General features: G+C 46.2%; 4 non-coding genes across 4 annotated transcripts; all 4 read left to right on the top strand.

Moving 5' to 3' along the window:
• The first annotated feature begins 280 nt into the window (after positions 1-280).
• On the top strand, positions 281-354 carry TRNAN-GUU (transfer RNA asparagine (anticodon GUU)). Its single transcript has one exon. It is a non-coding gene; the product is annotated as a tRNA-Asn (tRNA).
• Positions 355-667: 313 nt separating this feature from the next.
• On the top strand, positions 668-739 carry TRNAW-CCA (transfer RNA tryptophan (anticodon CCA)). Its single transcript has one exon. It is a non-coding gene; the product is annotated as a tRNA-Trp (tRNA).
• A 1,790-nt stretch (positions 740-2,529) lies between these two features.
• Positions 2,530-2,603, top strand: TRNAN-GUU (transfer RNA asparagine (anticodon GUU)). Its single transcript has one exon. It is a non-coding gene; the product is annotated as a tRNA-Asn (tRNA).
• A 312-nt stretch (positions 2,604-2,915) lies between these two features.
• On the top strand, positions 2,916-2,987 carry TRNAW-CCA (transfer RNA tryptophan (anticodon CCA)). Its single transcript has one exon. It is a non-coding gene; the product is annotated as a tRNA-Trp (tRNA).
• The last annotated feature ends 10,861 nt before the right edge of the window (positions 2,988-13,848 follow it).

The following is a 13,848-nucleotide window of genomic DNA, read 5'->3' as shown; positions in this document are numbered from 1 at the left end:
GTGTTCTCTGGGTTCAGCCTACTGTCCCCTTTTAACACAAGTGCGCAACTGTGCCTTTCTCCTCATAGCAAGTTATGCCTACACAGAGGACATTTGGTGCACTGTTGATGGGCTCTGTCCTCTACTAAATCCCCTGTGTTTGTGGATTAGGGGAGGTAGGGAAGTGCTTGATACCCTGATTTGCTGTGGGAAATAGAGCTATTTTAGAAATATTTTCAGGTTGCCTGGGAAGCATAAGCAAACAGCACACCAATCAGGCCCCAGTGTAAGCACTGCATGAGTCTCTGTGGCGCAATCGGTTAGCGCGTTCGGCTGTTAACCGAAAGGATGGTGGTTCAAGCCCACCCAGGGACGATGCATTTTGGCTCAAAAATTCAGCATGACCAACTATGAACTTCTGTTTACCTCTCGCAGGTCTCGTCTGCTGACGTCCAAAAAATCCAATAAACTGCAAGCAATTCTTCTCGCTTGCTTTAGTTTTTCAAAACTTGCCATTCAATTCATAAACATCAAGACTTCATGGGAAGGGTTTGGCTGCAGCGTGTACTGATGCACAGAAGGAAGCTATCCTAGCCAGTCTACTTAAAGAAGCAATGAGGCTCTGCGGGTGCATGTACGTCTCCTACCTTTATTCTGTCATCAGACACACCAGGTGGTTTGCCACAAGGACCTCGTGGCGCAATGGTAGCACGTCTGACTCCAGATCAGAAGGTTGCGTGTTCAAATCACGTCGGGGTCATATTTGCTTTTCCCACTCTGAAATACAAAATTGCTCTTCAGTATCTCGTTATTTCAACCTGACTGCATCTTTGTGCTCTGGGCCTAGTTGTTCTGGCGTTTTGAATGTAAGCTTTGCAGCAGGGAAGTCTCATATTGACAGACACCCATGAAGGACATGGTCAACCTTTAAAGCAGGCCAATCTCTATGTTTTACTGGATGCAGCAGAAGTATTTCATCTTTACCATCTCTTCAAGTGGGCCTGACTGATGTGCTGTTTTGTGCACGCTACGTGGGCTTTGTAAAGCATACCTCTGCCATTTGCATGGCCTCCTAGCGCTGTCAATATTTTCGTGTAATCGCTGAATGCTGCACTGTCCTGGGAACTCTAGGTGTGACTAAAGGAAATATGCTGCGGCCCCGAAAGGGGGTGGGCAGTCTAGTGGCAATGCCCATCACTTTGCAGTTTGGGTTTGTGAGTTCAGGTACCGGTCTGGTGTCGGAAACCTGTAAGCGCCCTCCCAATCAACTGTCGGTCCTGGATTGTGAGGATTTCCCCTTATACTGGTCTCAGTAGACACATTTCCATTTTACTTTTTCACTCTCGCATTGCCTATTTCTCTCTCTCTCATAGTTACATTATAGACAAGAGAGACATTGTCAGCGAGAGGGCTTCACAGCACCTTCCCCCCTTTCCCTAAGTGCATTGCAAGGGGCTCTGGGAGGCGTGCACATTTGTCTGAAACACAAAGATCCACTGGCAATAAAAAGCGTAGGTCCCTAGTTTGCATTTCTTAGAATTTGAGGTGACACTCAGAGTTGTCTCGGGCGTGACTGTACCTTTCATAGGAGATGTGCTAATCCCCAAACCCTCTTCCTTTGTCCCAGTAATCTGTCTTAGTGCCTCTAGCAATTTGTTTTCTGAAACAAAGCTTACCTGAACATCCTGTAAAATTGGTAACTTTTCAGTAGCAGTACAGTGCAGTATATAGCATTCCTGTTGCGCACAGCATCTAGATCCAAAAATTGCTTACTCTACCCCAGAAATTAGAATTCACCCAGTCAAACAGAGGGATCTATAAAGAGCATGGCAAGTAGTTAACATAAGCTACTTCCCCCAAGTTCTCTTGGTGCACTCTGCTGCCCTCTTTTAACAGAAGAATGCAACTGCAGGTCTTGCTTCTCAGCAAGGTACCTACATATAGAATCCTTGGTGCACTCTTGCTAAATCTGCTGGAATGTGTCTTCTATTGTGCCCAGGGTGGTTGTATATTTGGGGATTCAGGGAAGCAAGGGAGCAGTCTAATGCACTGCAGTGCTAAGAGAGGCATGCCTTTTTCAGAAAAAAGTTCAGGTTTTCTGCCAATCAGAAAAAAATAGCAATGCAATCAGGCCAAAGGCAGAACACACATGCCAGTGAGTCTCTTTGGCGCAATTGGTTAGCGCGTTCGGCTGTTAACCGAAAAGACGCTGCTGTTTTTGGCACAAAGACACAGAGTGTTCCACTCAGTAAACCTGAGTCATTTCTCCCGTGTTCTCTGGGTTCAGCCTACTGTCCCCTTTTAACACAAGTGCGCAACTGTGGCTTTCTCCTCATAGCAAGTTATGCCTATACAGAGGACATTTGGTACACTGTTGATGGGCTCTGTCCTCTACTAAATCCCCTGTGTTTGTGGATTAGGGGAGGTAGGGAAGTGCTTGATACTCTGATTTGCTGTGGGAAAAAGAGCTATTTTAGAAATATTTTCAGGTTGCCTGGGAAGCATAAGCAAACAGCACACCAATCAGGCCCCTGTGTAAGGACTGCATGAGTCTCTGTGGCGCAATCGGTTAGCGCGTTCGGCTGTTAACCGAAAGGTTGGTGGTTCAAGCCCACCCAGGGACTGTGCGTTTTGGCTCAAAAATTCAGCGTGACCAACTATGGACTTCTGTTTACCTCTCGCAGGTCTCGTCTGCTGACGTCCAAAAATCCAATAAACTGTAAGCAATTCTTCTCGCTTGCTTTAGTTTTTCAAAACTTGCCATTCAATTCATAAACATCAAGACTTCATGGGAAGGGTTTGGCTGCAGCGTGTACTGATGCACAGAAGGAAACTATCCTAGCCAGTCTACTTAAAGAAGCAATGAGGCTCTGCAGGTGCATGTACGTCTCCTACCTTTATTCTGTCATCAGACACACCAGGTGGACTGCCACAAGGACCTCGTGGCGCAATGGTAGCGCGTCTGACTCCAGATCAGAAGGTTGTGTGTTCAAATCACAACGGGGTCGTACTTGCTTTTCCCACTCTGAAATACAAAATTGCTCTTCAGTATCTCGTTATTTCAACCTGACTGCATCTTTGTGCTCTGGGCCTAGTTGTTCTGGCGTTTCGAATGTAAGCTTTGCAGCAGGGAAGTATCATATTGACAGACACCCATGAAGGACATGGTCAACCTTTAAAGCAGGCCAATCTCTATGTTTTACTGGATGCAGCAGAAGTATTTCCTCTTTACCATCTCTTCAAGTGGGCCTGACTGATGTGCTGTTTTGTGCACGCTACGTGGGCTTTGTAAAGCATACCTCTGCCATTTGCATGGCCTCCTAGCGCTGTCAATATTTTCGTGTAATCGCTGAATGCTGCAGTGTCCTGGGAACTCTAGGTGTGACTAAAGGATATATGTTGGGGCCCCGAAAGGGGGTCGGCAGTCTAGTGGCAATGCCCATCACTTTGCAGTTTGGGTTTGTGAGTTCAGGTACCGGTCTGGTGTCGGAAACCTGTAAGCGCCCTCCCAATCTACTGTCGGTCCTGGATTGTGAGGATTTCCCCTTATACTGGTCTCAGTAGACACATTTCCATTTTACTTTTTCACTCTCGCATTGCCTATTTCTCTCTCTCTCATAGTTACATTATAGACAAGAGAGACATTGTCAGTGAGAGGGCTTCACAGCACCTTCCCCCCTTTCCCTAAGTGCATTGCAAGGGGCTCTGGGAGGCATGCACATTTGTCTGAAACACAAAGATCCACTGGCAATAAAAAGCGTAGGTCCCTAGTTTGCATTTCTTAGAATTTGAGGTGACACTCAGAGTTGTCTCGGGCGTGACTGTACCTTTCATAGGAGATGTGCTAATCCCCAAACCCTCTTCCTTTGTCCCAGTAATCTGTCCTAGGGCCTCTAGCAAGTTGTTTTCTGAAACAAAGCTTACCTGAACATCCTGTAAAATTGGTAACTTTTCAGTAGCAGTACAGTGCAGTATATAGCATTCTTGTTGCGCACAGCATCTAGATCCAAAAATTGCTTACTCTACCCCAGAAATTAGAATTCACCCAGTCAAACAGAGGGATCTATAAAGAGCATGGCAAGTAGTTAACATAAGCTACTTCCCCCAAGTTCTCTTGGTGCACTCTGCTGCCCTCTTTTAACAGAAGAATGCAACTGCAGGTCTTGCTTCTCAGCAAGGTACCTACATATAGAAACCTTGGTGCACTCTTGCTAAATCTGCTGGAATGTGTCTTCTATTGTGCCCAAGGTGGTTGTGTATTTGGGGACTCAGGGAAGCAAGGGATGTAAGAGGATTCAATTCAGCACTACAGCCAAGTCAACGCCTAGTCTAGAATACTGAATGAAAACCCTTATTGATATATCTTTATGTCCAGTTCATGCGTTCTGGATGACTACCCCTATATAACACCCCTCTGTTGGAATCCCCCTGACCCCACTGAGCCAAGAAGTAGTTCCGTTTTGCAAGTTAAAAGGTTTAATTGATACTTTAAACAATATAGATATATATATCACACTTTATAATAAATTAATAATTGAATATCACACTTAATCTGATATGATAAAGATTAACAACGGAGAATCTGGCACTAGCACACTTCTTTATAATCACTAAGGAGTTGACATGAAATGGATAAGGTAGCACACTGGTAAATAGGGACAGAAGAATAATGTGGTAGAGAATGCTTTATAGATTTCGGAGGGATGCAATGTTGAATGAAATGCAGTAAAGAAAATAACTTGATAGGATTTCAGCAAAAGACAATGTAATCACTTTCTTAGACAATTCACCCCCCCCTTTTATGCAATGCAAGGAAATGGAAGGAAGCACACAGTTCTCAGAAATGCAATTCAAACGTAATTCAGTTCACCCAGCAACTTAGACTACAGACGTTGAAAACACAGGCAAAATGCTTTTATATGTGCTGGCAATTAAGTGAAAAATATGCTAAATTTGCTTTTAATTCCCTCTAGAAGTTCAGGGTGAGTGGTATCTAGTTAATATTAGTCCAGGCTCACTTTAGCAAGGATCTAGGGTGTAACTAGCAGGTTAAATGAATTTTTAGCAACTGAAAGCAAGAAGCTTCTGTTTTCACACGTGGAGAAATTTGCAAATCGCGGCAAAATTCGCGAGTGCGTTTTTCACGATTACGGCAAGACTATAGGGGGTAGGAATGCGGTTCTAGGTTCGTAGGAAAGCCACGATTCTCAGCTTTCAGGGGAAAGTTACTGCAAGTCTCTAGCACAAACGGTTGCGGAGATATGAGCGATTAAATAAAGGTCATTTTTCAGATTTGAAATTTTAAAGTTCAAAAAGACAAGTGCAGCTTGCAACTAGAAAATGACAGGTGACAGTTAGGAGACAGTTCTACTTAGATTAAAATAGATTTGAATTATATTATTTTAACTAAGAGATTGGTTCTGCACAGTTTTCTAGGTACTCACACTATATTCTTGAGTGAAATGGGCCTCGCCATGGATCTGGTCAGGTTTTAGACGGGACTCTGTTTCTGCACTTCACAGTGATCTGGGTCTGCTCTCTCTCTGGATTCTGAAGATTGAGGGATTTAGAGTCTGGATCTTTCTGCACAGCTTTCTCTGGAGATTGATGGAGGTAAAGTATGGATTTTCCCGGCAGAGCTTCCAGCTGCAAATGGATTGGAAAGTCTCTATCTGTCCTGTCTGTCTGCTTTTATGTGTTTAGAATGTGGGTGTGTTCTAGCATCACTGACCCTACCTCTCTCTCAGCTTCTAATTGGTCAAACTTCCATTTCTCATTTGATTGGGGGAGCTAAGTTGTGTCAGAGTGATGTCATTTTACAGCCTGCAGAAAGTCCACTCCTCCTGTCAACTTACACACAAATCTAGATTTGAACCCAAATACATATTTTCAGAGGTACATGTTGTTTTAAAATCATCTTCACCCATCATGCATTACAGGAGGTATACCCTGTTCAAACTCTGCTCTTCCTGGGGGCTTGCATTCAGAAATGGCACATATTTCACTTTTTAACTGATTTTGCAATTCCGGACATTGACCCAAATTTACACACATGTGCGCAAGGAGTATGGACATTAGTTGATGAAGTGTCTGATTTTTCACATGCACACATTTTGAGTAATATCCTCTTTTCCGCTAAAACCCCCCTGAACATGCCACCGGTTCGAAAAACCTCTTAAAATGTGGGCAGAAAAATCACAAGAATTATGGTATCATTTAAATAATTTTCACAAGTCCGTACTATGAGTTATTCATCTTTTTCTAAAACCATATTCTGGCTATAGAGGTGTGTCTTTTCAGGTCACATGGTACAGAAACCAGTCTTTCCAGTTTCTGCCAAGCTCAGAGACCCTGCCCCTCCCAGCTTCTGCCAAGAGGAAGCTCCATTTACGACTCCCGCCAATAAAACATTTGCCTGAGTCAGGAGAGGGCTTTGTTCAATTTCCTGCAGAGCCCAGGTAATTCAATCAGGGAAGTGTCATATCCCTTTTGGTGTGAGCAGCAAAAGGGCAGCTAGGCCTGGGAACACAGCTGTGACTCAAGTTTCACTCCTGATGGGGGTAGTTGCCAGGCAGAATTCAGTTCCTTAAGCCAAGTTTCAGATAAAATGTCACTTTTTGTTCCCCAGTTCCTGCATTCAAATAAAACTAAACATTTTTACATATGCAGCTAGAATGCTGATTCTAAGTTTAAAACTATGACATTTAAACAATTGCAACCTATGTGACACTCAAAAGTAGGTCACTCAGTCAATTTAAACATTTAGATTTTTTTTAGTGTCTTTCAGTCCAAATTTACTTAAACTGCTGAAATCCACAGCGCAGCCAGTCTTGTTATAAACCTTCAAGTCACTTCAGAATATAACTTTAGATTGTATCCACCTCTCAGTAAGTCTTTCTTTGGCCTGTTTTGGGTTCATTTATTCAGTTTTGCAAAAAGTAAAATCTGGTGTTGTTTTAAAATGCCGGCTTTTGGATAGTGGTGAGTACTGGTACTGCACCCCTTTTTGGGATTTAAGAAAATGAATTCTCCACAGTTATGGGTTTGCTTTTGGCAATCAGCATTGCCATTCCCAATGGTTTCAGACTACTGTGTGGGTAGTCCAATGGTGGTTTTAGGCAGTGTCCTTCTGTGCCCATAACATCGGCAAAAATGGGTGGCAGCCTATTCTTCATGCACTTCCCTGTGCATTTTCTGGGAAGCTCTGGCCATCATGATGTTTTCCATGTCAGTACTGCACAGTTTTGAGGTAGGGCTCGAATGCATGGGTAAATACATCCCACAAGCCCCCCTCTTGCGATGGCCATTCTATTTCACTGATGGGACTCGCAAGATCTGGGATGTAGTTCTCATCTTCTTCCGGTGGATGGCCAGTTCAGCATCTTTTCCTCCATCCGGTACTGATCGATCGGTTCTCCTCGCCGGTCCTGATGGGAAGATTGGGCGGTACCCCGGGCCCGTTGCGTCTCTGCTCGCGGTCTCCGGATCGTCCTCCTTGGTCATTCTCCATGGTTTCATCTCTCCTAGGATGATAAGGCAAAAGCGGCAATACCTACTCATAGACGTTTTTCCACCACTGTTGAGATAGTGGGGCAGCATATGCATTTCATCATAACAAAACATTACATTCTTATTTTGAAAAAAAAAACAGTATAACTAAGAGACAGTTTCATGCAAATCACAATATTTTAGAGACTAGATGTGGTATGTATTATGGTTGGAACTGAATTAGTCTGAGACAGTGCCCGCTAGGATTCCAGAGGATTCCTCCAGTTGTTGCAGAGTGTGCCTGGGATGGCAACATTTCAACTGGTTTATGTGGACCCACTTGTCTTCCCCCGCTGCCAAAGGACCTTTGGGGATGTGGATTTTGTAGGCCACAGGAGAGATCTTGTCGATGATCTCAAAGGGTCCCTTCCATGTAGGCAAAAATTTGCGCTGCTTGGCCTGGTTCCTTTGGAAGTTGTATAGATAGACCCGGTCTCCCACCTGATATTCCTTCCTGGAAGTTTTCAGGTCATAGTGGGTCTTCATGCTATCAGCCGATCTTTCTAGATTCCGCTGAGCATAAGCAAAAGCATGTTGAAGGTGTTTCCTTAAATTCTCCACATACTCATGAGTTGTGGAGGCATTTATCAGTGTCTGCTCTTGGGTCCTATAGAGCAAATGCTGCGGAAGCACCATCTTGCGCCCAGTCATCAACTCAAATGGTGACATTTTGGTTGCAGATGAAGGGGTAGATCTGATGGCCATTAGGACCAGAGGTAATCGGATATCCCAATTTGGCCCAGAATCTGCCACAAACTTCTTTAATATGCTCACAATTGTCCGGTTATATCTCTCTACTGCCCCAGAAGAAGCTGGCCGGTAAGCAATGTGTAGCTTTCTCTTGACCCCCAGTATCTCCCACATCTTTGTCATTACTTCACTGGTGAAGTGGCTACCTCTGTCTGACTCAATCCTTTGAGGTAGACCAAAACGGGAAAAGATGTGGTTAATCATCAAGGCAGCTGCAGTTTCTGCCTTGCAATTTGGGGCTGGGAGACATTCCACCCACTTGGTAAACAAGCATGTCACAGTCAACATGTACTTATTCCCCCTAGCAGAGCGAATCACAGGGCCTACAAAGTCGATTTGTAAATCTGACCATGGCAGGGTCATCCCCCGCTTTTGGAGAGGCGCACGGTGCGTGAGGGATGATGGCTGAAATTGTGCACACACAAGACACCCCTTCAAATATTGTTCGAGGTCCTGCCCCATGTGTGGCCAGTATGCAACCTCTCTTAAGATTTCCAGTGTTGTGTGAAACCCCCTATGACCGGCGGTGGCCGCATCATGGGCGTGACTTAACATCAGGCTTCGGAATGAGGTAGGAACCACCCACTGATCGTGGCCAGCTTTGGATTTCCTTACCAACAAACCGTCTTGGATCCGGAACATTTTTGGACATTTCATCAACACTCTTAGGTCCTCTTTCCCAATGTAATCGGTATCCGTCAGGGGAAAGTTCTCAGGGTCCTCAAGGTGCTGGTAAAATTTACCAATAATTGGATCCCCCTTCTGAGCGGTAATCAAATCAGCATCAGGGGTCTCCTTACTCCATTGTACAATTGAAAGGTCGTTGTGAGCATTTGTCTGGGACCTAGTGATAGCAGGGACCTGGATTTCCCCCAACAGGGACTCAATCTCAATTAGATCCCCTTGGATGGCCCCGGTTTTGGCCAGCTGATCAGCTAAGTCATTTCCAGTTTTGTCTGGTCCCTCTACTTTGGAATGACCCTTGATCTTTTTCCAATAGATGGTCATCCCATTCGACGTGACCAGATCATCGATGTTTTGGATCAACTTCCCATGTTTCAAGGGTTTGTTGTTAGCACATAACATGCCTCTGGTTTTCCAATTAACCAGGTGCTCCACGAACCCGTTCTGTACATAATCCGAATCTGTGATTATGACCAGTTCGTGGAGTTGATGCTGGACAGCAGTGAGGATGGCCTGATGCACAGCCATCAATTCTGCCACCTGACTACTTCGGGGACCAATTTTGTATCCAGCGGAGGGTTCTGGGGACTCATTCACCCATGCATTCCCTACGCCAGCCACCAGTTCTTTCTCCCCGTCGTTGTCAACATGGTAAGAGCATCCATCCACATAGACAGTGGGCATTCCCTCACACTTGTCCTCTTCAAAGACTGTGTGGGGAATTAAGGTATGCCTCCGTGTTGTCCTTGATTTTTAGACTTTCGTCCTCGAGACAGTTTTCTCTGGCACAATCATGCAAGTCAGCCAGACCTTGCGCGAGGGGACTCTTCTTGTTTTGGCCATATCTGACCTCCACAGGAAAGCCTTGCATTGATAGAATCCAGGAAGTGATTCGGGAATTACTCACATTTCCGGCCCGGATTCTATCACTTTGGAGATATTGCAGAGGCTGGTGTGGAGTCTCCACTATGATGTGTTCCCCCTGGATAAACGGGCGGTAATTCTTCAATGCCCACACCGTCGCCAGGAGTGCCTTCTCACAATCGTTGAATTTTTCCTCCACAGAGGATAAAGTTTTGCTTGCATAGGAGATTACTTTATTGACCTTGTCATGCTTTTGGTATAATACTGCCGTCAAGCACGTATTAGAGAACCCCGTCTCCAGGAAGAACTCCTTGTTTCTGACAGGGTAAGCTAGGCAAGGCGCTTGTGAGAGGCTTCTTTTGAGTTGTTTTACCGCCTCAGATTGTTCTGGACCCCATTCCCACTTGACCCCCCCCTTCAGGAGATGAATCAGGGGTCTGGTGATCTCTGCGTATCCCTCAATGAACTTTCTGCTGTAATTAGTCAGTCCAAGGAGGCTCCTTAGTTCTCGCAGAGTTGTGGGGTCTTTCAGTTTCTGAAGTGCTTCCACTTTCTTTTCCTGGGGACAGAGACCCTGAGGAGTAATCTCATGCCCCAAGAAATTAACACGGGTTCTACACCACTGTGCTTTCTGAAAGGAAAGTTTTGCTCCGGCGGCCCTCAACTGCGTCAGAACATAACGGATCTCCGCTATGTGTTCCTCCACAGATGAACTTTTGACGAGGACATCATCTACATAAGCCAGGTTACCCCTCGCACCCAGGTCGGGCATGGCCTTATGTAGGAAAATGTTGAACTCATTACCGGAGTTAAGGTATCCGAAGGGAGTCCGGGTCCATGTGTACTGCTGGCCCCCAAAGGTAAAAGCCAGTTTGTATTGGTCCTCCCTGCTGACAGGCACGGTCCAGTATCCATTGGTCAGGTCGATTGCGGTGAATACCTGTGACCCCTGGATCTGGGCCAGCCCTTGGTCAATGTAGGGAAGAGGCCATCGGGAAGTGTGGACCCGTTTGTTGAGCTCCCTGAGGTCGGCGCAGAGTCTCCACTGGCCGTTTGGCTTCAATATTCCCAGCACCGGATTATTGAAGGTGCTGTGGACTGGACGGATTATTCCCCGGGACTCAAGGTTCTTAATTATTTCCGTAAGTCACTCCATTGATGCGAGAGGCAAGCGATATTGCTTCACAAACACAGGGGTCATGCCAGGGTCCGTGGGGATTGTTGTTGTGTGGATGTCAGTGCGACCACAGTCATATGAGTCTACCGCAAAGAGATCTTGGAAATCCAAGAAAACTTGTTTCAACTTTTGCTTTTGTTCCAGAGTCACACAGGCATCAGCTAGGTTGACTCTCTCTTCCACCATCTGCCTGAAGCCTGGAAAGACTTCTGGTTTGGCTATTTCAGCGGCCTCCTCCAGCTGGGTGAAGAAGTCCCTGGTTAGAGTGCTGATTTGGACCGGAGGCTTCAGGTGGGAAAGGCAGCCCTCATGGACCTGGAAAATCACCTCATCCCTCCTGAAGTCACAAGTCACATCTTCCTTACCATAGGGGCAGGAAGTGTACACCAGGAAGTTCCCCCCATGCCGGGTAAAAATCCTGTCTGGTGTTGTGTTGTCCTCACTGTCACTGTCAAAACAGTCCTTGGGGATTGGTCCTAACAGTTCATTACCTAAATCAATGGAAAAATGTCGGTCATCAACCGCCATTCCAATAATGGTGCCTGCGGCTAGAGTAATACTCTTTAACTCGCTGTTATCCACCTCTATTGGAATGGTGTCATGTTCTAGGTTGACTAATGGAGTTGGGTTTACCCCCAACCCTTGCTGTTGGAGAGAAGCGTTTAGATGTATGTAAGCATCAGGGTTTTTCAACTCTTGTCCCCTTTTAACTTTCACTTCCAGGGAGAATTGTCGGGTCCTTTCTGGGATGGTGACTTCCTCTTTAATCTAAATTTCAACTGCATAAGGTAGCAATTGAGCTGACCTAAAGGCTTTTTCTGGATCATCAAAGCCCATGGGATTATCCGCTAATCGGGACCAAGCTTTGAAGTTTATTAGGTCCAAACTAATGGCAAAGCGATTGCGAATGTCACTGCCTAAGTAAAAGGCGGCAGGGACGTCTCGCACGACCCAACAATTGTGGACTATGCTCTTGTTGCCAATGGAGATTTTGAGCATACACCTGCTTGGCAGGAGATGTTTGGAATCAGATGCTTCCAGGTCCATTTCCCATTTGTCTATCAGTTTGAAGGTGGGACTGGCTGGATCTTTTGGGAGTTGGCGAAACATGGCTTCGCTGATGAAGCTCTTACCGTTGTTCACACACACTCGAGCGAGAACAGAGTCCTTCCCATCATTTAACTGAACAGGGATGAACAACTGCTCTCCAATTTGCTGAATATCAGCCAGGCTCTGATTGAATTTCACATCTTTCTGGACTGTAGGAGTGGGAGTTTCTGATTGTGGATTAGTATAGAATTTCAGGGTGTTTCCTTCCAGTGTGGAATAGCACTTTAAACTGGAAGGAAGGTTGATTTTCAGAAATAGAGAGGACCCTCCATCACCAGTCTGTTGTCCTACTGCTATTACTGTCACGTCTGGAATTTGGCTATTCTGGAAGTGAAATTCTACTTGGTCAGATTTTTGTTCAACCATGTGGCAGGTGCCGTTTAAACTAACATGGTTGACACTCCGTTTTAATTTTATTGGTCGGCTAGTCTGGGTCCAGAGGACCTTGTTTACGCAATCTATTAGGGGTGACAACCTTCTCAGGAGGTCATTCCCTAGTAAACAAGGGGTGCCCTCTGGGGCCACAACTATGACCGGGTGTTTCAACTTGTGTCGCCCAATTTTAATGTCCAAATCTGCCGTCCCCTCGACGGGAATTTCCTTCCCGTCAAAGTTCTGGAGTTGCCCAGGAAGAGAGGTGAGAGGAATTTGGTAATTCTCTCCCCTTCCTGCATTCAGTTCGTCAAAGGCCCTTCTGGACAGAAGGGTAGCTTGAGATCCAGTGTCCACCAGTGCCAAAATTGTACCCTGCCCCTGTACTTGTACCGGGGCATAATATCTTCCCTCCTTCTCCTCAAGGGGGCACAGATAATGCACATTTTTGGACAACTGGTGGGCTAATTTTCTGGTTTTGGACATCGCTAGCGAAGAGATTTGGGCAGAATTCTGTGGAGAGCCTTGGGAATCTGAAAGAAAAATTTGGCAACTGGAGATCAGAGCCATTGTGGGTTCCCCTGGCTCCGGTTCTGGGCCGCCCCCCCCTTTTTGGAGGCAGTCACCAGGATGGGTTTGAACCAGGGGATTTTCTTGCGGTTGGTTCTGGGATGAGATGGTGGGCGGCGGTAGCTCAGTCTCCACATCTCCCCAATCTGGATTTGCATCCCTAGGGACCCATTTTTCTTTGGGAGGAGTTCCCCCCTCTCTGAAGGAGAAGATCCTTTTCCCAGGATCCTCTGAGGATCCCTCTCCCTCAAATTGGAAGACCTGTACCTCCTCCTCAAACTGAGTCTGTTTGGGTCTTTCGTTTCTCCTACCCCCCCTCTGCTCCTTAGGAGGCAGACTTTCAGGGGCAAGAGATTTTGTTTCCGGTTCCTGGGTTTCCAGGGGCTGTTTACAAGTGAGGAAGGAAGCTTCCTCCAAGGCTTTACACCCCCCTTCCCCTTGTGCCTCCTCCCTGGGAACCGGTGAGTTATCGGGGTGCTGCCCCCGTCATTGTTCTGGAGCACCAGGTCCAGAGTTGGGTGCGTTCTGCGCCGGCATGCTGATCTGAGGGTTCTGCTGAGCCCTCAGTATGTGACCCAGATCCCGCGCCATGTTTTGAACCTGGCGCTCTAACTGGGAAACCCGCTCAGGCTGATACGGGGCCCTGTTTTCTCCCCTGGGCTGATCCCGGGAAGGGTAGCTATCCCTTCTTTGGTAGTACCCCTGGTTGGGAAGATTTGGGTACCCCTCCACCCTTGGCCTCCCATCTCCCGGATTAGGTTGTCTGGGCTCAGGGAATTGGGGAAAGAAGGATG

The sequence above is a fragment of the Ambystoma mexicanum genome, chromosome 11, assembly GCF_040938575.1.
Source record: "Ambystoma mexicanum isolate Mex_15411 chromosome 11, UKY_AmexF1_1, whole genome shotgun sequence".
NCBI lineage: Eukaryota > Metazoa > Chordata > Amphibia > Caudata > Ambystomatidae > Ambystoma > Ambystoma mexicanum.
The sequence above is the reverse complement of the archived record's forward strand: the minus strand, read 5'-3'. Positions and strand labels throughout refer to the sequence as shown.